Genomic DNA, 24,538 nt, shown 5'->3' on the forward strand with positions numbered 1-24,538 from the left:
ACGGCAAGCGTCCTCGCTGCACCCATCGGTGCGGCAGGACGGCCACACCGCCACTCCATCGCTGACCCCGGCCGTTCCTCGTCCCACGCACGTCGCGCTCCTATGGACGCGCAGGCCGCGCTCCTCATGGCGAATGAGCTCCTGCGCTATCGCCCGGTCGACGACCTCTACGAGGACTAGCTCGACCGCGTCGCCGAACTCGTCCGTGCCGCAGGGGGCTCCCCGACGCCGTCCCACTCTCTGCCTCGCCCTCCGCCAGCCACGGGCGACGTGGCTCATGGAGCGCCTCCACCACCTCTGCCCCAAGACTGCGCCTTGGCGCCAAGGCGCGCGGCCCCACGGCGCGATCCATCACGCCCGGTGCCCGCGCGCGAAGAGAGAAGCTGCCAAGAAATTCCTCGGCCGCGAGAAGCTGCACCTACGCTCCCCGCGACACCTCGCCAAGACCGCGCGCTACCTGTGGTAGCGGCACGCGGGCCTCACCAAGACCAAGCTCCACCTCCGAGACGGGCCCCGGCAACCACGGCTGGCTAGCGCGCCTTCACCTCCGAGCTGCGTAGCGTCGCCTGGCCAGGCAAGTTCAAGCCGGATCTGCCTCCTCGCTACGACGGCACCGCCGACCCCGCAGAGTTCCTGCAGCTCTATGAGCTAAGCATTGAAGTGGCCAACAGCGACGAGAAAGTCATGGCAAACTGGTTTCCCATGGCTCTCAAGGATGGTGCCCGCTCCTGGCTCCTGAACCTGCAGCCCGACTCGATATCCTCCTGGGACGAGATGCACGACCGCTTCGTCGCCAACTTCCAGGGCACCCGCGACCGCCCACCGGCCGCGGGTGACCTGCGCTGCATCAAGCAGCAACCAGGAGAGACCCTCCAGAAGTACATCCAACGCTTCAACAACACCCGCCTCAAGATCCCCAAGGTCACGGACGAGGCCATCATCTCCGTGTTCTCTGACGGCGTCTGCGACATCAAGATGAAGGAGGAGCTCGCTATCCACGAGGAGTTGTGCACATCTCAGGAGCTGTTCAACCTGGCAAGCAAGTGCGCAAGAGCTGAGGAGGGGGCGCCTTTCCCTCCTCGAGCAGCCCGCTGCAGGTGCAGAGGAGAAGAAGGCCAAGGCCAAGGACATGAAGCGCAAGGAAGCAGCTGTGCTCGCAGCAGAGCCGGACACCAAGCAAGGCAGAGACCAGCCCGAGTCATCCAAGAACAGCCGGCCCTTCTGCGCCTTACATAATCTGAACACACACAACACCAGTGACTATCAAGAGCTCAGAGCCATTCGCGAAGGACGCTTCGGTCGATGCCCCGAACGCAGCGACCGTGGCTACGGCCGAGGAGGAGGACGTGGAGGCGGACGCTGGGATGACCGTGGGCCGTGCCAGGAGTTGCGCGACCGTCCTCGTGAGGACCGCTGGCAGGATCATCCTCGCGAGGGCGCCTGGAGAGACCAACCTCACGAGGACTGCCCTCAGGGCAATGCCGGTCTTCCCCCGCTGCCGCCACCGCCAAGAAGGAACGACGATCACCATCAGGACGAGGGGGCTGGGGGCTTCGAGGAGCCGCGTGCTATCGCCTGCATCTTGGGCGGAGCTCAGGCCCCAGCCTCGCAGCGCATCTTCAAACAGTTTGCTCGTGAAGTGAATGCAGTCCTCCCCAAGCTTGAAGCCATGCGCCCGCTCAAGTGGTCCCAGTGCGCCATCACCTTCAACTCGGCAGATCAGCTCAAGTGCATAGCCACTGCTGGTGCCCTCCCGATGCTGTGCTCCCCAGTCATCACCAACGTGCAGGTTACCAAGACCCTCATCGACGGCGGCGTAGGGCTCAATGTCCTGTCCGTCGACACATTTGACAACCTCCAAGTGCCATACGAGCAGCTTCATCCTACCAAGCCTTTCTCAGGAGTGACCGACGGCTCCACCACACCGATAGGGTAGGTCCGCCTGCCTGTCACCTTCGGGGAGCGCAAGAACTACCACACCGAGCTCATCGACTTTGACGTCGCGCACATCCACCTGGCATACAACGCCATCCTCGGGTATCCGGCCCTGGCCAAGTTCATGGCAGTCACCCACCACGGCTACAACATCCTCAAGATGCCGGGAAGCGGCGGAATCATCACAGTCCCATGTGAAGAGAGAGATGCGGTGTGGTCCCTCGAGCGTGCATTCCAAGCTGCAGCAATCGACGACCCCGACAGCAAAGGTGAGGGCCCTCCTGAGGCCCTCCCCAAGAAGAAGAAGTAGCTGCGCCGCACAGGATCTCAGGAGGCTGGCGATGCAGCTGGAGCCTCGTCAGGATCAGCGCCCGCTCCAAGGGCGCCTCCCTCCATTGCATAGGAAGGCGCGCCCAGCGCCCTCCTCAGGCAGGGCTCGGGGGCTCTCTTCTGGAGGGCCTCAGACCTTGCCAACCTCACGAGGGAGGCGCTTGGGCACCACTTGGAGGCGTGCTTCGCGACACGTTTCCCTCAGGAGAATACATGGCAAGGATTGCCCACCGCTCAGGAGTTCATCACCAAGACCGCTCAGGAACTACAAGACGCATGGGCTATGCGCGGCAACAGCCGCTCATGAGGCGTAGCTCCCCATCCAGGCGAGGATGCCGGGCTGCACGTCTGCATCGACGTCCCAGGGCTCAACAGGGCCGTATCTCAGGAGCCCTTCTAGCCTTCGCGTGTGGGTCGTTGGGAGGGCCCACCACACAGCTACATTCGCATGCCCTTCGGCTTGCCGAGCGTGGCGTCAGCCTATCAGCGCAACATGCGGCATGTTCTGGTGGCTCAAGAGGCCAGGTACCACGCCGTCCTGGAAGAGATGGAGACGGTCTTCAGGGAACCACCTGAGCCCCCAGAGCCTCCCGAGGCTCAGGGCCCTGGTGGCTCGTGAGGAGCCATTCCTTCACCGCGTACCTTCAGCTACACCAACTCTCCTTCGTCAACAGAACCAGGTGACATTTTCCAAGTTCGTTTAGCTGGTGGCGCCCCTCAGGCTGCATTATTCCCAGGCCGCATGGGTCCGTCCCTGTGGCATGTATCCCTTTTGCTTATGTCTTTAGCTTACCTTGCTGGGGGCGCCCCTCGGGCTGCATCATCCCCAAGCCGCTCGGGCCAGACCCAGTGGCACATATCTTTCTGCATTTACCCAAGTTGATCTACCTATGATTACCGCGTGCTCGGTTGCCACCCGCCATGGTCCACCCCTCTATGATGCAATCCTCTTGCGCGTTAAAAGGGGGGCTCCTGAGCATCACGACTCAGGAGCTCTTACTGGCTCTCCAGCCCTCACCCCCTGGCCTTGACCACGACATCGCGACCTGGCATACCAGCGGCGGCTGAGCTCGCTCGAGGGCCGGGACCTGAGGACGTAGAGCGCTTGCACCTAATCGTCTCGCAGGAACACACAACCATCGAAGACTCAAGACCAGGCACAACCCGCCTTGAGGTAGGGCCTCGTGAGTCCCGCGCTGGCTCACGGGTGCCCAGATACACCTCGCAGCCCTGCCGTGCAAGCCACGTGTCAGGGCAGGGCTGTACACGCCCTGGAGGCTCCTCCTGGAGGGGCCCCTCTCACACGCACAAGTGGAAGCACCATGCTCCGCGCTGGCCGTCGACACTGCCGAGGAGCGGCTATGCCCGTGCACAAGCGAAAGCACTATGCTCCGCGCTGGTGATAAACAACTGAGGGCGGCTCCACGGTCGTACCAACCTCAGGGAGCCCTAGAGCTCAGCGTCCGGCCTCACCGCAACGCCTCCCCTCGGGAGAGCCGCGCGAGGGGGCTGGACACGGGGGCTGCGCTCGGGTCACACCCAAGCGTACGCCACCCAACCAGGCCTCCCGGGCCTGGGGGCTGCTCTCGGGCCACGCCCAAGCGCACGCCACCCAAACAGGTCTCCCGGACCTGGTCATCGCACGCCCCTCCCGAGGCCTTGGCGAGGGAAGGTATGGAGATTGTTTGCATGTCAAGGGGGACTCCTGAGCATCGCGACTCAGGAGCCTAACTGGTCACGTAGCCCCTCACTCCTTGGTCCGTCCTGGTCTCCGGTCGGCCCAATGGTGGTTGAGGTATGCGCGGGGCCGGGCTCTGCCGACGTAGAACATTAATCTATCCTCGCGAACTCTCCCTATATGCTGTTTGCGCGTCAAGGGGGACTCCTGAGCATCGCGACTCAGGAGCCTAACTGGTCACGTAGCCCCTCACTCCTTGGTCCGTCCTGGTCTCCGGTCGGCCCAATGGCGGTTGAGGTATGCGCGGGGCCGGGCTCTGCCGACGCAGAACACAAAGCAAATAGGAAGGAAAGCACAAAATCTCGAAGCAAATATTACAAACATATTGTCCTCAGAGTATCAAATGAAAAGTCTAAATGCCTCCACGAGGCCTGATGCATGTTGCAGGAACGAAACAGGAGAATAGCCGCAGGTCACCCCTGGACACCGCCATCGCCTATAGAAGGTGCTCCTCCGTGGGTGTCGTCGTCTTCACCTCCACCATCAGCCGCAGGATCGGCGGCATCACCGGACAAAGGAGCGGAGACAAAGCCGCGGAACTTCTTCAGCAAGGCTTCCACTTGACCTTGTACAGCTGCGGCGGCTGCTCCGCATTGATCGTCAGCCACATGCTCCAGCAGCTTGTCAAGACAAGCGTTGGGGTCGCGGAGGTGCAGGTGGCTGAAGACGCGAGTCAATGCAGCTGAAGACAGGACGCGAGCTTCTGCCCCCGCCATGGGACCAACACCATCAACGACTTCCTCGAGCGCCTTCACCAAGAGAGGAAGCAGCCGGGCGGGGCCGTCCTCGTCGGTGGCCAGCGACCTCTCCAAGCCGGTGTCGAGGAAGTCTTGACCTTAGGCGGCGCCATGGGTCGCAGATGTGGAGCGAGATTGGAGCAAATCTAGAGGTAGCGGTAGAAAGGAGCGGGAAAGGGGATCTGGAGCGAGGCGAGGAAGAAGCAATGAAGACAAGCATTGTCTGCGCCAGCCTTTTGTCAAATCAAGCGGTTGCCGAGGCAGCGTGGGGAAGCGGAGACGCCCACGTCCAGTCAACCACCACGCGTCGACCAAGGCCGCAGGCTTTTGGGGCCCGCGATGCTCCGTACTTGACCCTTGGCTTCGCCTCGAAGCCAAGCCCGAGCGCACCTTGGGCCCGGGGGCTACTGTCGGCGTTCTGGGAACGGGGGTCCCCAGACTTGCCTGCCTGCGGCCCACGGCGTGGCTTTGCTAGCAGGCATGTACGGCCCATCTTCATCAACGAGGCATCCAAGACCCTCGCGAGGGGCCAAGCCTTGCGAGGCGGACGACGCAAGACGTTCTCAGGAGCGGCCTAGCCAGGCAGGCTCACCAGGAGCGGAGATATCAAGGCGGGGCAAACCTCGCGAGGCTCTCGTGACATGAGCCATGACGATCGACACCAAGCGGGCGCCAGCGTGCGCAGCGTCCTTGTTTCCTCTTTGGTGCTAAGGAGGCAAGCGCAGGCGCAGAGTACCGAGGCATCAAGCAAAGGTTTCCATAACCGTGCAACGAGACCAAGACCAGCAGGCCAGCAGGACGGAGGTCACCATGGAGCCCAAGACGACGTCACCGCCAGGGCCTTTTGCAGGTGAAGACCACTTTTGTCAGGATAGCTTGTACTAGCTGTCCCCTTTCAAATTGCCCACCGTTGTTGGCTCCCTTCCCGCTCAATACTTGGGGAGAGGACCAGGTCCTATATAAGTAGAACTAGCCACCACAGCAGGGGGCATCTGATAGGTTGGACGGATCGAGTCCTCACCACACAAGTCCGCAGAGCACAAGAACACCTCAACCTCAGGAGGCTGTTCTTCCCCTTGTACTGTTCACCATCAGCCCAAGAGGCAATCCACCACCACACACTGGATTAGGGTATTACACCACAACGGTGGCCCGAACCAGTATAAATCTCGTGTCTTTCTGTGTTGCGAGTTCATTGAGTTCGTCCGCGAGATCTTAGTGAGCTAGGGCGTGGAACGGTAGGAGGGAAAGAACTTCGCGCGCACCCCAGAGTTCGAACCTTAAGGGTTTTGCCGGAACCCCACATCCGACAGATAACATTCCTCTATAGAATTTTTTCCTTGTCTTAAACACTGGAATTTTTGAAGTAATTCACGTTGATAATATGGTGGAACCCAGAGACTATCATAGCACTTTTCAAAGCATCCCAAGTAGTTGGGATATTATCATGATACAATCTACAAAGTTTAGACCATGAAATAGAAGCAAAATTAGTGAATTCAGAAACAACAACAACAACACATCTATCCTCAGGATATTGTAAGCATGTAAATCGTTGTTCAGTTTCTAACTCCCAAGTAAGAAATGTGTAGCAAGTACGTCCTCCGTCTTCTTCACACCAAAGTGTCCCATTAAACCTCCTCCATGTGCCTCCTGGAACAACAAAAGATGAACGGAGCAAGCTGGAATGCATAGCTTATTAACACGGAACACAAATCCATCATTAATGACGAACTTGTACATGTTCTTCCTTCTTTACAATTCTGCATTACATCTTTAAATTCAACATCATGCACATATTGATCTTTGATGGTCTCCAAACCAAATATTTTAAACTCAAGTTGTGAAAGCATAGTATAGTGACGAGACAATGCATCAGCAATAATATTTTCTTTACCCTAATTGTATTTAATGACATAAGGGAACATCTCAATGAATTCAACCCATTTAGCATGTCTATGGTTCAGTTTTGCTCGATTTTTAATGTGCTTCGAAGATTCATGATTAGACTATATAACAAATTCTTTGGGCCATTAATAATGTAGACATGTTTCCAATGTCCGAACAAGAGCATATAATTCCTTATCATAAGTAGAATAATTCACACTAGACCCACTCAATTTTTTAGAAATATGCAACAAGTTACCATCTTGTAATAACACACCTCGCTAGCATCACATTCAAGATCAAAAGTCTTATTAAAATCAAGAAGTTCGAGTAAAGGAGCACGCTTTAAGTTATCTTTGAATACCATGAAGGATTCTTCTTGTACAGGACCCCAAACAAAAGGCACATCCTTATTTGTAAGCTCATGGAGAGGTGTAGGAATGGTGCTAAAATCTCTCGCAAAACTCCTATAGAAACCTGCGAGTCCAAGAAAACTCCTCGCTTGTGTGATCATTTTGGGCTGCGACCAACTCTCAATTGCTTCAATCTTGGCTTTATCAACTTCAATTCCCTGTGGAGTAATAACATAGCCAGGAAAAGATATTCGGTCGGTGCAAAAGGTGCACTTCCCAAGGTTACCAAACAAATGTCCATCACGTAAAGCAATAAAAATAACATGTAAATGATCCAAGTGTTCCTCCAAGATTTACTATAAATCAGTATATCAACAAAATAGACTATCACAAATCGTCCAATGAAAGCACGTAAAACTTCGTTCATTAATTTCATGAAAGTGTTAGGTGCATTAGTTAACCCCAAAGATATGAGCAAGCACTCATATAATCCAAACTTAGTTTTAAATGCTGTTTTTCATTAATCTCCCAATTTCATAGAATTTGATGGTATCCACTACGCAAATCAACTTTGGAGAATATGGTAGAGCCACTTAATTCATCAAGCATATCATCTAGCATAGGAATATGATTACAATATTGAATAGTAATATTATTAAGGGATTTACAATCAACACACATACGCGATGTACAATCCTTTTTTGGCACTACAATAATAGGAACAACACAAGGACTAAGGGATTCACGTATATAACCTTGGTCGAGCAACTCCTGTACTTGACACATAATATCCTTTGTCTCCTCTAGATTGGTACGGTACGACGCACGGTTGGGCAGCAAATGTTGGGGAACGCAGTAATTTCAAAAAAATTCCTACGCACACGCAAGACCCATCTAGGTGATGCATAGCAATGAGAGGGGAGAGTGTTGTCTACGTACCCTCGTAGACCAAAAGCGGAAGCGTTATGACAACGCGGTTGATGTAGTCGTACGCCTTCATGATCCGACCGATCCTAGTACCGAAAGTACGGCACCTCCGCGATCTGCACACGTTCAGCTCGGTGACGTCCCATGAACTCTCGATCCAGCTGAGTGTCGAGGGAGAGCTTCGTTAGCACGGCGGCGTGATGACGGTGATGGATGAAGTTACCGACGCAGGGCTTCGCCTATGCACTACAACGATATGACCGAGGTGGAATCTGTGGAGGGGGTGTAAGTGCATCTAGTGCCCCTTAGTGATTTTGGTGTATTGAAGACTTATAGGTTAAGGGACTAATGTGTTTATGAGTGTACACAGGTCTATAAGTCTATGAGGAGTTTGATATTTACAGAGAAAGTCGACCCCTAGAAATGAAGTTCTTCGACTGAAGACTTTGGATTTCTGAAGACTTTCTAAAGACTTTGAAAGTGAAGAAATTGGTGTGACCTTGAAGACTTGGTATTCATTTGAGGAACATGAACCGTGAAGACTTTTGTTTTCGTAGTTTCATTTTCTCTTTCTTGAGTCATAGGAAACACCGTACTGTTAAAGAGGGTCGAGGAAATACTAAGGAAAAATTTCCATGTGATGCTCAACTCAAAATCCTACACCTACCAATCCCTTCGAGTGAAGCCATTGGAAATCTCATACAGTTCAGTCATATTCTTCAATGACAGAGACGAAGTTCTTCTAGTCTCTGAGGAATTTGTTCTGACTGAGGAGTTAGGAATTCGCCAGTGCGGATTGCCTACATAGTGAGGAACATGATAGCCCTGAGGAATTTGATACTCAAATTTCCGACTGTTGCTGTGCTATGCGCCAGCAGTCCCAAAATATCTACCCACCTAACGGTCATATCATTGAAGGGCATTTATGTCTTATCATGTCGGGCTGCTCCCTAGGCTATAAATAGCCACCCCCTACAACCACTAGCTGGTTGGCTGCTCCGAGAGAAACTGACACTTGTCAATTGAGAGCATCCCATCCTCCGAGGACTTTGAGTGAAAATCATCAAGTGAGGAAAACCCCAAACCCAAACACCTACAAACCCAAAGTGATTGAGCATCACTGAAGAGATTGATCCTGCGTGGATCCTACGCTTGTTACCTTTGAAGGCTGTGCTTCTTCCAGACGGTTAGGCATCATGGTCTAGAGCATCCAAGAGGAAATTGTGGATCGCCAAGTGACCGAGTTTGTGAAGGTTCGGAAGTCACCTGAAGACTTACCACGAGTGATTGGGCGAGGTCTGTGTGACCTTAGCTCAAGGGGAATACGGTGAGGACTAGGTGTCCTGGACTGGGTGTTCAGGACTGGGTGTCCGGGACTGTGTGTCCTCAGGTTTAAATACCTAGCCGCCCTAACCAGACGTACAACTGAGACAACAGTTGGAACTGGTCTACCAAATCATTGTCTTCACCAAGCCTACTAGTTCTATTTCCTCAACTCTTTCATTTCCTCATTACTGTGTTGTGCACTTGTTCATACTGTGTTTGAAGACTTTGACTGAAGACTTTCTCAATTTCCTCAGTTCAATTTCCTCAGTCTGTTTGTCTTCATCCTGTGTTATCATGTGTTTACGCTCTCTGTACTCTGTGCTTGTTTTCATTTAATCATGATGACTATGCTTGTGCTCTGCTATGCATACTTTTGAGTACTTATTCCGCTGCAAGTAGTTCTTCACTAAGGAATTTCCTCACCCACAAATTCCTCAGTGAAGAATTTATAAAAATCGCCTATTCACCCCCCTCTAGTCGATATAATGCACTTTCAATTGGTATCAAAGCAAGGTACTCCCTTGTTCTGTGTGATTTTGGTTTAACCGCCTGGAGTTTTAGTTATGTCGACCACAGGTATGAAGAAAGTGATATGTCCCATCTTTGACGGTCACGATTATCCCAAGTGGAAGGCCATGATGAAGAAGCACCTCATGGCGATGAACAGCGAACTATGGACCGTCACTGAGATTGGTCTTACCGATCTCTGCAAGACGGCGGAAGCTGATGACATTCGCAAGTACACTCTTCTCAACTTGACGGCGAAGGGCGTCATCTGCTTCTGTCTGTCTCAAAATCAGTTCAGGAACGTCATGCATCTCGATCATGCGAAGCTTATCTGGGACCGTCTCTCTGATGTCTATGAAGGTCATCGAACCCGTCATGATCCTTGGTTTGAGGACTTCAAGGAATCTCTCAAATCAATGACCTTCGAACCAGAATCATCATCCTCCTCACCATGCCTTATGGCAGATGGTGAAAAGGTAACTGAATGCTATCTGTCTGAATCTAGTGATGATGAATCTGATGATGAATTAGGACCCAGTTATGTCAAACTTGTTTCCCTTGCCGCTAAACAACAAAGATCTTTCGAAAAGGTTCAAAACATGCTTAGTAAGAGCGATGATATGTTGGGTGAAGAAATGGATCAGTCAAAAGCTTTGGCTGAAAGTCTTTAGAGACTCCATACTAAGTATGACACCCTTCAAGATCAACATAACACTCTCTTGTCTGATCATGAGAAGCTTTCTTATGAATTTCTTCAAAGAAAGCAAGATCTTGAGAAGCTAAGAGTGAGTTATGAAGATCTTCAGAAGGAGCGCGATTCATTACTTGCTCAACAAATCAGCGCTGCTCAGGAAGAATTTGTTCCTCCATGTTTGAAATGCATTGAACATGAATCTGCTAATTCTTCACCTGAATGTTCAAATGCTTCTAATGCTACAAATTCCTCAACTGTCTCTGTAATCATTAATTCCTCATCTGAGGACATTGCTAGTATCACTAACGATGCAGGGCTGAAGGAATTGTACATGACAGGCATGTACAAAAGCCTCAAAGGGCATCAGACTCTTTGTAATGTGCTTAAAAAGCAGATCCTCAATAGGAACCCTAGGAAAGAGGGTATTGCCTTTGAGAGGAAACTCATTGCTGATGGTAGATATTGGAAGCCTGAGCAGTACCCCAAAACCTCATGGGTTGCTGCAAAGGGACCTCCAGTTGATCCATCTAATTTATCTGGATTTACATGTGAATCTTCTCATTCTTCTGATGAGTCATTTGACTCCAACTACAAACTGTTTAAAACTCAGAATGGTGAAGTATTTGCTAGATATGTTGGCACTAACTGTAGGAACGGTCCCCCTATGAAGAAAATCTGGGTTCCCAAAAGATGCCTTGAAAGTCTTCAGGTGAATGTCCTCATGACACCACCTGTGAAGAATAGGAACCCCAGATCAAATTCCTCATACGGACCAAATTCCTCATATGGATCATATTCCTCAAGAGGATCAAAGTCCGCATATGAACATCATCGTGCTAACAACTCTGTTTCATAGGGAAGAGCCAAGGGCTATGAATATGAGCATTGTTCTTCTAATCATTATGTTCATAAGTCCTCGAAGAATTTCTCTGCTTATTCATATGCTTACCCTAACTTCTCTTATGTGAAACGAAATGGATTGGCTTCTATGCCACCTTTCTCGTATGGAGCTCGCAGAGTGACAAACTCTTTGCCACCCCTTCATATGTGGGTGGTGAAGAAAAAGAATTAATCTCTTCTGCAGGGTCAGGTCTCCAGACGTGCTTGAACGTCTGAAGAATTTGCTGGAGACCTGAAGAGTGCCTGAAAGGACGCAAGCTAATCATGAAGAAATGAACTTTCATTTCTCGCTTCCTCATACTGTTTTTTACTGTTGCATTGCTTGATGAAATTGGTCTGATGAATTGTGATGTCATATTCTTCATTGATGAAGTATATGAAGTTCGTAAGCTGCACTAATTCATCTGCAGGATGATCAACCCAAAGCCACTTAGTGGGTCCTCGATAGTGGATGTACAAATCACATGACTGGTGACAAGAATCTATTGATAGATGCTCCCTTATCACCATCGCATCTGAAGCATATCATCTTCGCTGACAAAGGCAAAAGTCAGGTATTGGGTCTAGGTAAGGTTGCGATCACAAAGGATCGACACATGGACAAAGTCATGCTTGTCGAGTCCTTAGGATACAACCTCATGTCTGTCTCAATGCTTTGTGATCTTGATATGGTAGTTGTCTTTGGCAAGTATCGTTGTGTTGTGGTTATGGAAGCTGACAATTCCAAAGTCTTCGAAGGCTTTAGGAGAGGAGATTTGTATATTGTTGATTTCTCTATAGGACCGCAACCAGCCGTGTGCCTACTTGCAAAAGCTTCAGAAGGGTGGCTATGGCATCGATGACTTGGTCATGCAGGCATGAGGAATTTGCACACGCTTGCGAAGAAGAAGCATGTCATTGGCATTGAGAATGTCAAATTCCTCAAGGATCACTTGTGTGGAGCTTGTGAAGCTGGAAAGATGACCAAGGCTAAGCATCCAGCGAAGACTATCATGACCACTACTCGACCATTCGAATTGCTTCACATGGACCTCTTTGGTCCTAACCATTACTCAGCTGTCACAAATGACGCATCTCTCTATGGGCTTGTTATTGTTGATGATTACTCTCGTTACACATGGGTACACATTGTTACTTACAAACATGAAGTGCAGGAAGTCTTCAAACGATTTTCCTTGAGGGCTTCAACCAACTTTGGTGTGAAGATCAAGCACATCAGAAGTGACAATGGAACTGAGTTCAAAAATTCTGGTCTTGATGACTATCTTAATGAACTTGGTATTACTCATGAGTTATCTGCTCCTTACACTCCTCAGCAGAATGGCATCGTGGAGCGCAAGAACAGGACTCTTGTTGAGATGGCTCGCACTATGCTTGATGAGTACAAGACGCCTCGTCACTTCTGGATTGAGGCAATTTATACTGCGTGCCACATCATCAACAGGGTATATCTTCACAAATTCTTCAAGAAGACTGCCTATGAACTCCTCACTGACAAGAAACCCAATGTGAGTTATTTCAAAGTCTTCGGTGCTAAATGTTGGATTAGAGATCCTCATCGCAATGCTAAATTTGCACCGAAAGCACATGAAGGTTTTATGCTTGGTTACGGAAAGGACTCGCACACCTACAGAGTCTTCAACACCGTTCTTCACAAGGTTGTTGAAACTGTAGATGTGCGGTTCGATGAAACTAATGGCTCACAAAGAGAGCACCTACCCTCTGTGATAGATGAACCAGCTCCTGAGGAAACTATCAAGTTCAAGGCTACTAAGGATGTCATTCCTACCGAAGAATCTGCTGAAGAATTCATTCCAGAACGTGAAGAACGTCGAGCCAATGCACCTGAAGAAATAGCTGAAGAAAATGGTGCTGAAGAAAATGCTGATCAAATTCCTCGACGACAACCTACTCATCCTCGCGTTGCAAAAGAAGTGCAAGTTGAGAAGATCATCGATGACATTGAAGCACCAGGTCCTCTCACACGCTCAAAAGCTTCACATTTATCTAACTTTTGTGGGCACTATGCTTTTGTCTCTATCACAGAGCCCACTAAGGTAGATGAAGCATTTCTGGAGCCCGAGTGGATTCAGGCCATGCAAGAAGAATTACATCAGTTCGAGCTCAACAACGTTTGGGAACTGGTCAATCGTCCAGATCCTCGCATACACAATGTCATTGGCACAAAGTGGATCTACCGCAACAAGCAAGATGAAAATGGCCTTGTGGTGAGGAATAAGGCACGGCTAGTAGCTCAAGGCTACACACAGGTTGAAGGAATTGATTTCGATGAAACTTTTGCACCTATTGCTAGACTTGAAGCTATTCGCATATTACTTGCTTATGCTAACCATCATGATATCACTTTATATCAAATGGATGTGAAAAGTGCATTCCTCAATGGTAAACTTGAGGAAGAAGTATATGTTGCTCAACCCCCAGGTTTTGAAGATCCTAAGCATCCTGACAAAGTCTTCAGACTCAATAAGGCCCTCTATGGCCTCAAGCAGGCCCCTCGGGCGTGGTATGACACTTTGAAGGAATTCCTCATGAAGAAAGGCTTCAAACCTGGTTCACTCGACCCTACTCTTTTCACTAAATCATATGATGATGAATTGTTTGTATGCCAAATATATGTTGATGATATCATCTTTGGCTGTACTGACCAACGTTATAGTGATGAATTTGCCTATATGATGAGTGAAGAATATCAAATGTCTATGATGGGAGAGTTGAAATTCTTCTTAGGTCTTCAAATTCGTCAACAGCGCAATGGCATATTCATATCTCAGGAGAAATACCTCAAGGATGTACTGAGGAAATTCGGCATGCAAGATTGCAAAGGCGTCAAAATTCCGATGCCCACAAATGGCCATCTGTGCACTGATGAAAATGGTATTGACTTCGATCAAAAGGTATACCGCTCCATGATTGGTTCTTTATTGTACTTATGTGCATCTAGGCCAGATATTATGCTTAGTGTTTGCATGTGTGCCCGATTTCAAGCTACACTGAAGGAATCAGACCATAAGGCTGTGAAACATATTCTTCGATATCTAGCTCACACACCAACACTAGGATTATGGTACCCCAAGGGCTCGGCTTTTGATCTCGTTGGATATTCTGACTCTGACTATGCTGGTGATCGTGTGGATCGCAGGTCAACATCTGGTACATGTCATTTCCTCGGACGATCTTTGGTGTGTTGGTCCTCGAAGAAACAGAACTGCGTATCACTGTCTACTGCTGAAGCTGAGTACATTGCTGCTGGTTCTTGCTGTGCTCAACTGCTTTGGATGAAGCAAACTCTCAAGGACTACGGCGTCAACATGAAGAATGTGCCTCTCTTCTGTGACAATGAGAGTGCCATCAAGATTGCTCGCAACCCAGTTCAACACTCGAAGACAAAGCACATTCAGATTCATCATCATTTTCTTCGCGATCATGTGTTGAAGGGCAACATTTCTATTGAGCATGTGAAGACTGAAGAACAGCTAGCCGATATCTTCACAAAGCCCTTGGATGAGAGGAGATTTAGCAAGTTGCGGTGTGAGCTAAATATCTTAGAATCTTCGAATGTTCTTTGAAAAGGACACTCATCCTAACACTTATGCAAAATTGATGACTTAGATGTGCAACACATGAAGAAACGTTTTTGTTCAATCAATGAAGAATAACACTCTAAGTGTGAAGAAATTAATGAAGAATTTGATTCTCAGAACCCTACGAAAATTGTACGCGGTGTCTGAAATCATCATTCTTATACGGTGGGTCACGCCACCACAAAAGTTGAAAATCTTCGATTTGAGTTTTTCCTCAGTTTTTGAAATTCCTCAGTTGTTCATATTCTTCAACTTTGCAAAATCTTCACTGTTTCCGTTGTTTTTCTTCATTGGCTATATATATATATGAGTTTATGTCCTCTACAACATTCACTTATGGCTAATTCTTCAAGTTGGTTTTTCTGCTAAGTGAATGTGATCGGACCCTTCCCCCTCTATGCTATACTCAACCCAATCTATTCACAAATTCTTCATGTGCGTTCTATTTGAAACTCGTTCAAAATCTTCACTGTGTCCTTGTCAGCTGAAGAATTTGCGAACGGAACTTTTAACTTATCTTATCCAAATTTTCGGCTTTGCCACTCAAACCGTTCCGCTTCCCACGATATACTTATCTATTCTACCACGATCTAACACGATCTCCACTTCTCAGTACGTGGGTGACACATGTCAAGCGAATGAGAAGGGTCAGGGGCACGTTCGTCCAATTTCTTCGGGCGAACAGTTTTTCACCGTGGCTATAAATACCCCCTCTCCCCTTCCTCACTTCTTTTACTCCGCTCGATCTCTCTCCAGCTCGAGCTTCTCAAACCCTAGCGCCGCCGCTACATCATCATCGCCGGTGAGGAAGAGCTTCACTGCCTCAACCTCGTCGCCGCCGTACTCGCGCCGGTCGCGGAAATCTTCACTCCGCCGCCGCCGTAGCCGTCTTCCTCCACCGAGTTAGGGCGTGGGAGATCTGCACAGACGAGCTTCACTTCTCCACATCCCAGTTCGTCGTGTTCTTCGTCCAGGGTAATTAAAAGTTACTTTTGCTGCCCTCTTTGATTCAAATGACTTCTACAAAATCTTCAAAGGTGTTTATTCCTCAAAATTTTCACACACTGAACACCTCACTTGTCATCTGTTCTTGATTCGTTTCTCTAAGCATCATTTTTCTTCAAGATTCCTCAATTGTGTGGATCCTCGATCTATACAACTCTGGAACCTAAGACAAAGAACGCTTAGAGAAATTCTTCAAGACTCGTCTGGTTAAATTCCTCAAACTTGTTCTTTTTGAAAATCCTTCTGAGAACGCATATGACCTCTCCAAATTCCTCGCAACTATACTCTGTTCACAGGTACTCATGTCCGCTGCTGAATCACTAGGTTCTCATCAACTTAACTCATTTGCAGCGTTCCTTGAAGAAAAGTTGCATACTTCTTCAGAGAATTCAATTGTTCAAATTCCTCATCTGAAGAAAATGGCTGATGGAAAGAAGCCACAGAAAGGAGGAAAGAGGCCTGAAATTAACACTGCCTTTGAAATCCCTGAGGACATTTATGCTGGGTACTGCACACCCCCTGAGGAAGATAAGAATCTACGCAAGGTGCGCATTCAGAGGATAGATAGGAGATGGGCAAAAGAGTGGAGGGAGTACAGGTATGTGACTCCAAAATACATGAAGAAATTCGCTGTTACTCCTCCATGCTCAAGACCACCATTGGCACCTGACCAAGAGGCAGATCCCACTAGCATCAAGCGCGGTGAGGATTTTCCTGAAGAATGGGCCAAGCGCCAGGCCAAGTTGGCCAAACAGGCTAAAGATGTAGTGAAGAAATTCAACGAAGATTCCACTGCTGCTGCTGCTGAGGCCTCTGTAAGGCTGAAGAAATCCATGTCAAAGAAGCCTGCGCACAAGCCAAGTGCCTCTTCTTCAATGCCCTCACGGCCAATTTCCTCAGCTAAGACCTCACGGCCAATTTCCTCAGCTAAGACCTCACGGCCAATTCCTCAAGCCGCTCCTGCTCCTCCATAGTCCTCAGCTGCTCCGACAAAATCCTCAGCACCTGTGCATCTCGCCACGTGCCAAAGGACGATAGGCATCTTTATTGCCTCAGGAGCTTCTGCAAGTTCCTCAGCTGAACCAAATTCTTCAACAGGACCCTCTCTGCTGAAGACAAAGACCACTGCTGGACGAGGCTCTCGCCCAAGTCCTCAGAAGAAGCAGGTCGCCTTCCAAGTACCCTCTGAAGAAGACGAAGCTGACGATGAAGAACTTGCTGAAATCATCAGAGACAGGCAAGTCAGGGCCGCTAGAGCCAAGGGCACAAATGTGCCACTGCTTTTGGATCCAAAGTTGATCCTCGACTATATTGATCTCTAGCACAAGGACCCAAACACTCCTATGCCTGATTTCAAGTTGATACCTGGCCAAAGTCACATGCTGACCCATTTCATTAGTGAAGAAAAATGGAAATATGAGAAGGCCATGCAGCTCAAGAAAGCACAGTACAGGAAGGAGAAGTTCATGAAGAACAACGTTGTCTCTATGACAACTGATGAACTTGTAAAGATCCAGTCTGAAATCAAAGTCCTCAGCGATGATTTCAACGCTTACTATGCTGATTGGAAAGGAGCCAAGGTCAGGTTCGTCAATCTGACAAAGACATTCACTTCAAGTGCCACTGCCCCTGTGCATATTGAAGTCACTCCGGCTGAAGCATCTGCTCAGCCAACTGAAGAACATGCTAGCACCGCTGATGACAATCAGGCTGCTGAAGACAATGTGAGTTCCAAGGTTGATGACTGCATACCAGCCACTGAAGAAATTGCCAGGGCACCCTCTAGCGGTGCGCCTGAAGAAAATGAAGAGGTCAGGGCAACTGCATCAGTTGTGCCTGAAGAAAATGAACCACATTCCTCTGCTCCTTCTGCACATATTCCAACTCCAATCCTTCCATCTGCATCAGATGTGAAGAAGACCAAGGCTGCAGAGCGTGCAGCAGTGAAGAAAAGGAAAGCATCAGCTTCTTCAGATTTTTCAGCTCCGAAGAAAATGAAGCCTATGACCAGCTCTTTTGCAAACCCGATTGATGCTGTTCCGATGGATGAAGAATATGTGATCCCTAGCGGATCTGATGAAGAAACTCCTTCTGCTGCTACATCAGAGCAGATGGATGAAGAAATTGAAGTGGATGAAATCCCTTCAACCCCAGTTGTTTCCTCGCCTATGCCTCGTTTACTGCTGAAGAAGCCGGCGTTGAAGAAATTGAAGAAGAAGATGTGGACATTGGCTGTACCACACCAGTGATGAATGATGACTTTTGGGAAAGTCAGCACCCCAATTCTCCACTCTTCACTCCACTGCAGCAAATTCCTCAGTCCCCAGTCACTACAGTTCAAATGGGATCTAATGAAGCTCATGAAGACATTCCAGCCGCTAGTGCTGAAGAAAATGAAAATGAAGAATTGAAGAACCAGGCTGCCACTGAAGAGGAACCAGAAATTCCTCAGCCTAAAGAACCTGGGATTGCGATTCCTGAGGTTGTGATGCAACTCACTGACACTCCTCTGCCCAAGCCAAAAGATCCATTCTCTAGGAAGCAAAAATTCAAGACTGATGCCTTCTTTGGCGAGCATGTATTCTTCACTGATTACAACCCATATGACTCTGCTCGCATAAGGAAGAGGCGTTTCTGGACTGCCAGCCAGGAAAATTTCTATTCCTCAGTGTTGTTCAACAAAGACAAAGTCTTCGATCATGAGCACATTCCTCACGTGGATATGGAATCTCTGCCGTGCTTCGAGCCAGTCCTCAGTGTTCTTCACGACGCTGGATTGTTAAATTTCTGCACTGACATCTGTGATTGGAATGAAGAACTTATTCTTCAATTTTATGCGATGCTGCACATCACCGGAAATTCTGAAGATGTGAATTCATGGGTGCTGGACTGGATGTCTGAAAACACTCACTACAAGGCACCAGCTACTGAATTGCTTCGTGCCTTACCTCTCAGTCCGCCCCTTGAAGGTGCTTGCTGCATCTACAATGAACCTGAGCTTACCGATCACTACATGCAAGTGCTGATGAAGCCTTTGAAGCCAGGTCAGGCACCAAGAACAAAATTCCTTGTGAAGGAATTGCTGTATGTGCCTCGGACTGTCTATCGCATTCTGACGAAGACATTGAGTCCTATCAAGGCCACGACTCAAATGAAGAAGAGGTCGTTGGCATCATGAAGAATCTGCTTTTCAATATCATTCATGGCATTCCCGTCAACTTCCATGATTTCTTCATGAGGACTCTGGCCAATGTCGCTATGTCACTATTTGAGCTGAAGCCTTATGCACCATGGATTATGAGATTCATCAGAACAAGGTCTTCACTCAACTATAAAGCTGATACACTGAACCATTGCAGCTACTTGCCCCCGATCGAAGTCCTCAAACGGACATTTTCCTCAGCTGATGAAAAGGGAAAGGCTACTGCTGTAATTGATGAAGGCATTCGTCCATTGGATGGACAATTTCGCAAGGCTGCATCCTACTCCACCAATGATGACTCTGCCACCCATGACTCTGCCGCAAACGCACCCAAGCAAAATCCTCAAGGCACAGCACCCAGGGTGATGACTGACCGTGAGCTTCTCCTCAGTCTTCATCAGAAGGTTGATCGCAATCATAAATGGGTCAAGCATCAGATTGGTTCAATTCTTCACAACATGACTGCTACCCACAATGCAGTGAAGAAAAACCACTACTACCTTCATGAAACCCTCAACCGCACCTGGGCTGTTCTGTCTCAAGTCTATAGTGAAGAAGATCTGAAGAAAATGGGTCTCAAGGAAGATCTTGACTGGGCTGCACCTCCTCCGAAGAAGTACAAGAAGGTCAAGGTTCCTTCCTTAGTGGCCAGCTCCTATTCTTCATCACGTGACACTGATGAACATGAAGATTTGGACGACACTGCGGCAGGCCCTACTCCAACAAACGACCCCAACAACGCTGACGCTCCTTCATCACCTTGATATTCTTCAGGGGCGTTAGTCCTCATTTTCAACCCTTTTGGTCGTTTGATGACAAAGGGGGAGAAATTTGAGTTAGTCTTCAAGCGGGTCTATCTTATGGGCGTTTTTTTCTAAAGTTACAACTCTCGTTCTTCTGATGACTTTGTTGGATTGAGTTGTAAACTTAAACTCTATGGTGGCCTGATACTTTTGTTGTTTCTTCTGCATGCTTATTCCTCGTTAATGTTATTGCACGCATGCTGAATCACATCAGTCACCATATTTCATCATGCATTTCAAATTCTTCATATATTATGTCAAATGCGTGTATGAATTACAAGATATAGGGGGAGATCTCCATGATTCAAGTCTTCAAGTGTGCATTGCTTCAAAAGCAAATTCCTCACTATGCACATCTTCAGGGGGAGTTCATCTATATCTTGCAATCAAATTCCTCAATATCAGTATTTACACTTCATATGTTTATCCCCGTTGAAAACTTAACCTATATTGTCATCAATCACCAAAAAAAGGGAGATTGTAAGTGCATCTAGTGCCCCTTAGTGATTTTGGTGTATTGAAGACTTATAGGTTAAGGGACTAATGTATTTATGAGTGTACACAGGTCTATAAGTCTATGAGGAGTTTGATATTTACAGAGAAAGTCGACCACTAAAAATGAAGTTCTTCGACTGAAGACTTTGGATTTCTGAAGACTTGCTGAAGACTTTGAAAGTGAAGAAATTGGTGTGACCTTGAAGACTTGGTATTCATTTGAGGAACATGAAGCGTGAAGACTTTTGTTTTCGTAGTTTCATTTTCTCTTTCTTGAGTCATAGGAAACACCGTACTGTTAAAGGGGGTCGAGGAAATACTAAAGAAAAATTTCCATGTGATGCTCAACTCAAAATCCTACACCTACCAATCCCTTCGAGTGAAGCCATTGGAAATCTCATACAGTTCAGTCATATTCTTCAGTGACAGAGACAAAGTTCTTCTGGTCTCTGAGGAATTTGTTCTGACTGAGGAGTTAGGAATTCGCCAGTGCGGATTGCCTACACAGTGAGGAACATGATAGCCCTGAGGAATTTGATACTCAAATTTCTGACCGTTGCTGTGCTATACGCCAGCTGTCCCAAAATATCTACCCACCTAACGGTCATATCATTGAAGGGCATTTATGTCTTATCATGTTGGGCTGCTCCCTAGGCTATAAATAGCCGCCCCCTACAACCACTAGCTGGTTGGCTACTCCGAGAGAAACTGACACTTGTCAATTGAGAGCATCCCATCCTCCGAGGACTTTGAGTGAAAATCATCAAGTGAGGAAAACCCCAAACCCAAACACCTACAAACTCAAAGTGATTGAGCATCACTGAAGAGATTGATCATGCGTGGATTCGACACTTGTTACCTTTGAAGACTGTGCTTCTTCCAGACGTTTAGGCGTCATGGTCTAGAGCATCCAAGAGGAAATTGTGGATCACCGAGTGACCGAGTTTGTGAAGGTTCGGAAGTCACCTGAAGACTTACCACGAGTGATTGGGCAAGGTCTGTGTGACCTTAGCTCAAGGGGAATACGGTGAGGACTAGGTGTCCTGGACTGTGTGTTCAGGACTGGGTGTCCGGGACTGTGTGTCCTCAGGTTTAAATACCTAGCCGCCCTAACCAGATGTACAACTGAGACAGCAGTTGGAACTGGTCTACCAAATCATTGTCTTCACCAAGCCTACTGGTTCTATTTCCTCAACTCTTTCATTTCCTCATTACTGTGTTGTGCACTTGTTCATACTGTGTTTGAAGACTTTGACTGAAGACTTTCTCAATTTCCTCAGTCTGTTTGTCTTCATCCTGTGTTATCATGTGTTTACGCTCTCTGTACTCTGTGCTTGTTTTCATTTCATCATGATGACTATGCTTGTGCTATGCTATGCATACTTTTGAGTACTTATTCCGCTGCAAGTAGTTCTTCGCTAAGGAATTTCCTCACCCACAAATTCCTCAGTGAAGAATTTATAAAAATCGCCTATTCACCCCCTCTAGTCGATATAACGCACTTTTAGGGGGGCACCGCACACGGCTAAGACAACTGTCAACTTGTGTCTCTATGGGGTGCCCCCCTCCCCCGTATATAAAGGAGTGGAGGAGGGGGAGGGCCGGCCCTCTATGGCGCGCCCCAAGGGGAGTCCTTCTCCCACCGGGAGTAGGATTCCCCCCCCTTCCCTAGTTGGATTAGGAGAGGAAGGAAGGGGGAGAGAGGGGGAAGGAAAGGGGGGGGGGGGCTGGCCCCCCACCCAATTCGGATTGGGCTTGGGGGGAGGCGCCCCCTCCTAGGCTCCCTTCTCCTCTCTCCGACTATGGCCCAATGAAGCCCATATACTTCCCGGGTGGTTCCGGTAACCTCCCGGTACCCCGGTAAATGCCCGAACTCACCCAGAACCCTTCCGATTTCCAAACATAGCCATCCAATATATCAATCTTTATGTATCGACCATTTCGAGACTCCTCGTCATGTCCATGATCAAATCCGGGACTCCAAACAACCTTCGCTACATCAAAACACATAAACTCATAATACCAATCGTCACAGAACGTTAAGCATGCGGACCCTACGGGTTCGAGAACTATGTAGAACTGACCGAGACTCATCTCCGGTCAATAACCAATAGCAGAACCTGGATGCTCATATTGGTTCCTACATATTCTACGAAGATCTTTATCGGTCAAACCGCACAACAACATATGTTGTTCCCTTTGTCATCGGTATGTTACTTGCCCAAGATTCGATCGTTGGTATCTCAATACCTAGTTCAATATCATTACCAGCAAGTCTCTTTACTCGTTCCGTAATGCATCATCCCGCAACTAACTCATTAGTCACATTGCTTGCAAGGCTTATAGTGATGTGCATTACCGAGAGGGCCCAGTGATACCTCTCCGATACTCGGAGTGACAAATCCTAATCTCGATCTATGCCAACTCAACAAACACTATCGGAGACACCTGTAGAGCATCTTTATAATCACCCAGTTACGTTGTGATGTTTGATAGCACACTAAGTGTTCCTCCGGTATTCGAGAGTTGCATAATCTCATAGTCATAGGAACATGTATAAGTCATGAAGAAAGCAATAGCAATAAACTAAACGATCAAGTGCTAAGCTAACGGAATGGGCCAAGTCAATCACATCATTCTCTAATGATGTGATCCTGTTAATCAAATGACAACTCATGTCTATGGCTAGGAAACTTAACCATCTTTGATTCAGCGAGCTAGTAAAGTAGAGGCATACTAGTGACACTCTGTTTGTCTATATATTCACACATGTACTAAGTTTCCGATTAATACAATTCTAGCATGATTAATAAACATTTATCATGATATAAGGAAATATAAATAACAACTTTATTATTGCCTCTAGGGCATATTTCCTTCAGTCTCCCACTTGCACTAGAGTCAATAATCTACATTACACAGTAATGATTCTAACACCCATGGAGTCTTGGTGCTGATCATGTTTTGCTCGTGAGAGAGGCTTAGTCAACACGTCTGCAACATTCAGTTCCGTATATATCTTGCAAATCTCTATGTCTCCTTCCTTGACTTGATCGCGGATGGAATTCACGCGTCTCTTGATGTGCTTGGTTCTCTTGTGAAATCTGGATTCCTTTGCCAAGGCAATTGCACCAGTATTGTCACAAAAGATTTTCATTGGACCCGATGCACTAGGTATGACACCTAGATCGGATATGAACTCCTTCGTCCAGACTCCTTCATTTGCTGCTTCCGAAGCAGCTATGTACTCCGCTTCACACGTAGATCCCGCCATGATGCTTTGCTTTCAACTGCACCAACTTACAGCTCCACCGTTCAATATAAGTACGTATCCGGTCTGTCACTTAGAGTCATCCAGATCAGTGTCAAAGCTTGCATCGACGTAACCATTTACGACGAGCTCTTTGTCACCTCCATAAATGAGAAACATATCCTTAGTCCTTTTAAGGTATTTCAGGATGTTATTGACCGCTGTCCAGTGATCCACTCCTGCATTACTTTGGTAACTCCCTGCTAAACTAATAGCAAGGCACACATCAGGTCTGGTACACAACATTGCATACATGATAGAACCTATGGCTGAAGCATAGGGAATGACTTTCATTTTCTCTCTATCTTCTGCAGTGGTCGGGCATTGAGTCTGACTCAATTTCACACCATGTAACACAGGCAAGAACCCTTTCTTTGCTTGATCCATTTTGAACTTCTTCAAAACTTTATCAAGGTATGTGCTTTGTGAAAGTCCAATTAAGCGTCTTGATCTATCTCTATAGATCTTGATGCCCAATATATAAGCAGCTTCACCGAGGTCTTTCATTGAAAAACTCTTATTCAAGTATCCTTTTATGCTATCCAGAAATTCTATATCATTTCCAATCAACAATATGCCATCCACATATAATATTAGAAATGCTACAGAGCTTCCACTCACTTTCTTGTAAATACAGGCTTCTCCAAAAGTCTGTATAAAACCATATGCTTTGATCACACTATCAAAATGTTTATTCCAACTCCGAGATGCTTGCACCAGTCCATAAATGGATCGCTGGAGCTTGCATACTTTGTTAGCATCCTTTGGATCGATAAAACCTTCAGGT

The sequence above is a fragment of the Triticum aestivum genome, chromosome 3D, assembly GCF_018294505.1.
Source record: "Triticum aestivum cultivar Chinese Spring chromosome 3D, IWGSC CS RefSeq v2.1, whole genome shotgun sequence".
In the NCBI taxonomy this organism is placed as follows: Eukaryota; Viridiplantae; Streptophyta; class Magnoliopsida; order Poales; family Poaceae; genus Triticum; species Triticum aestivum.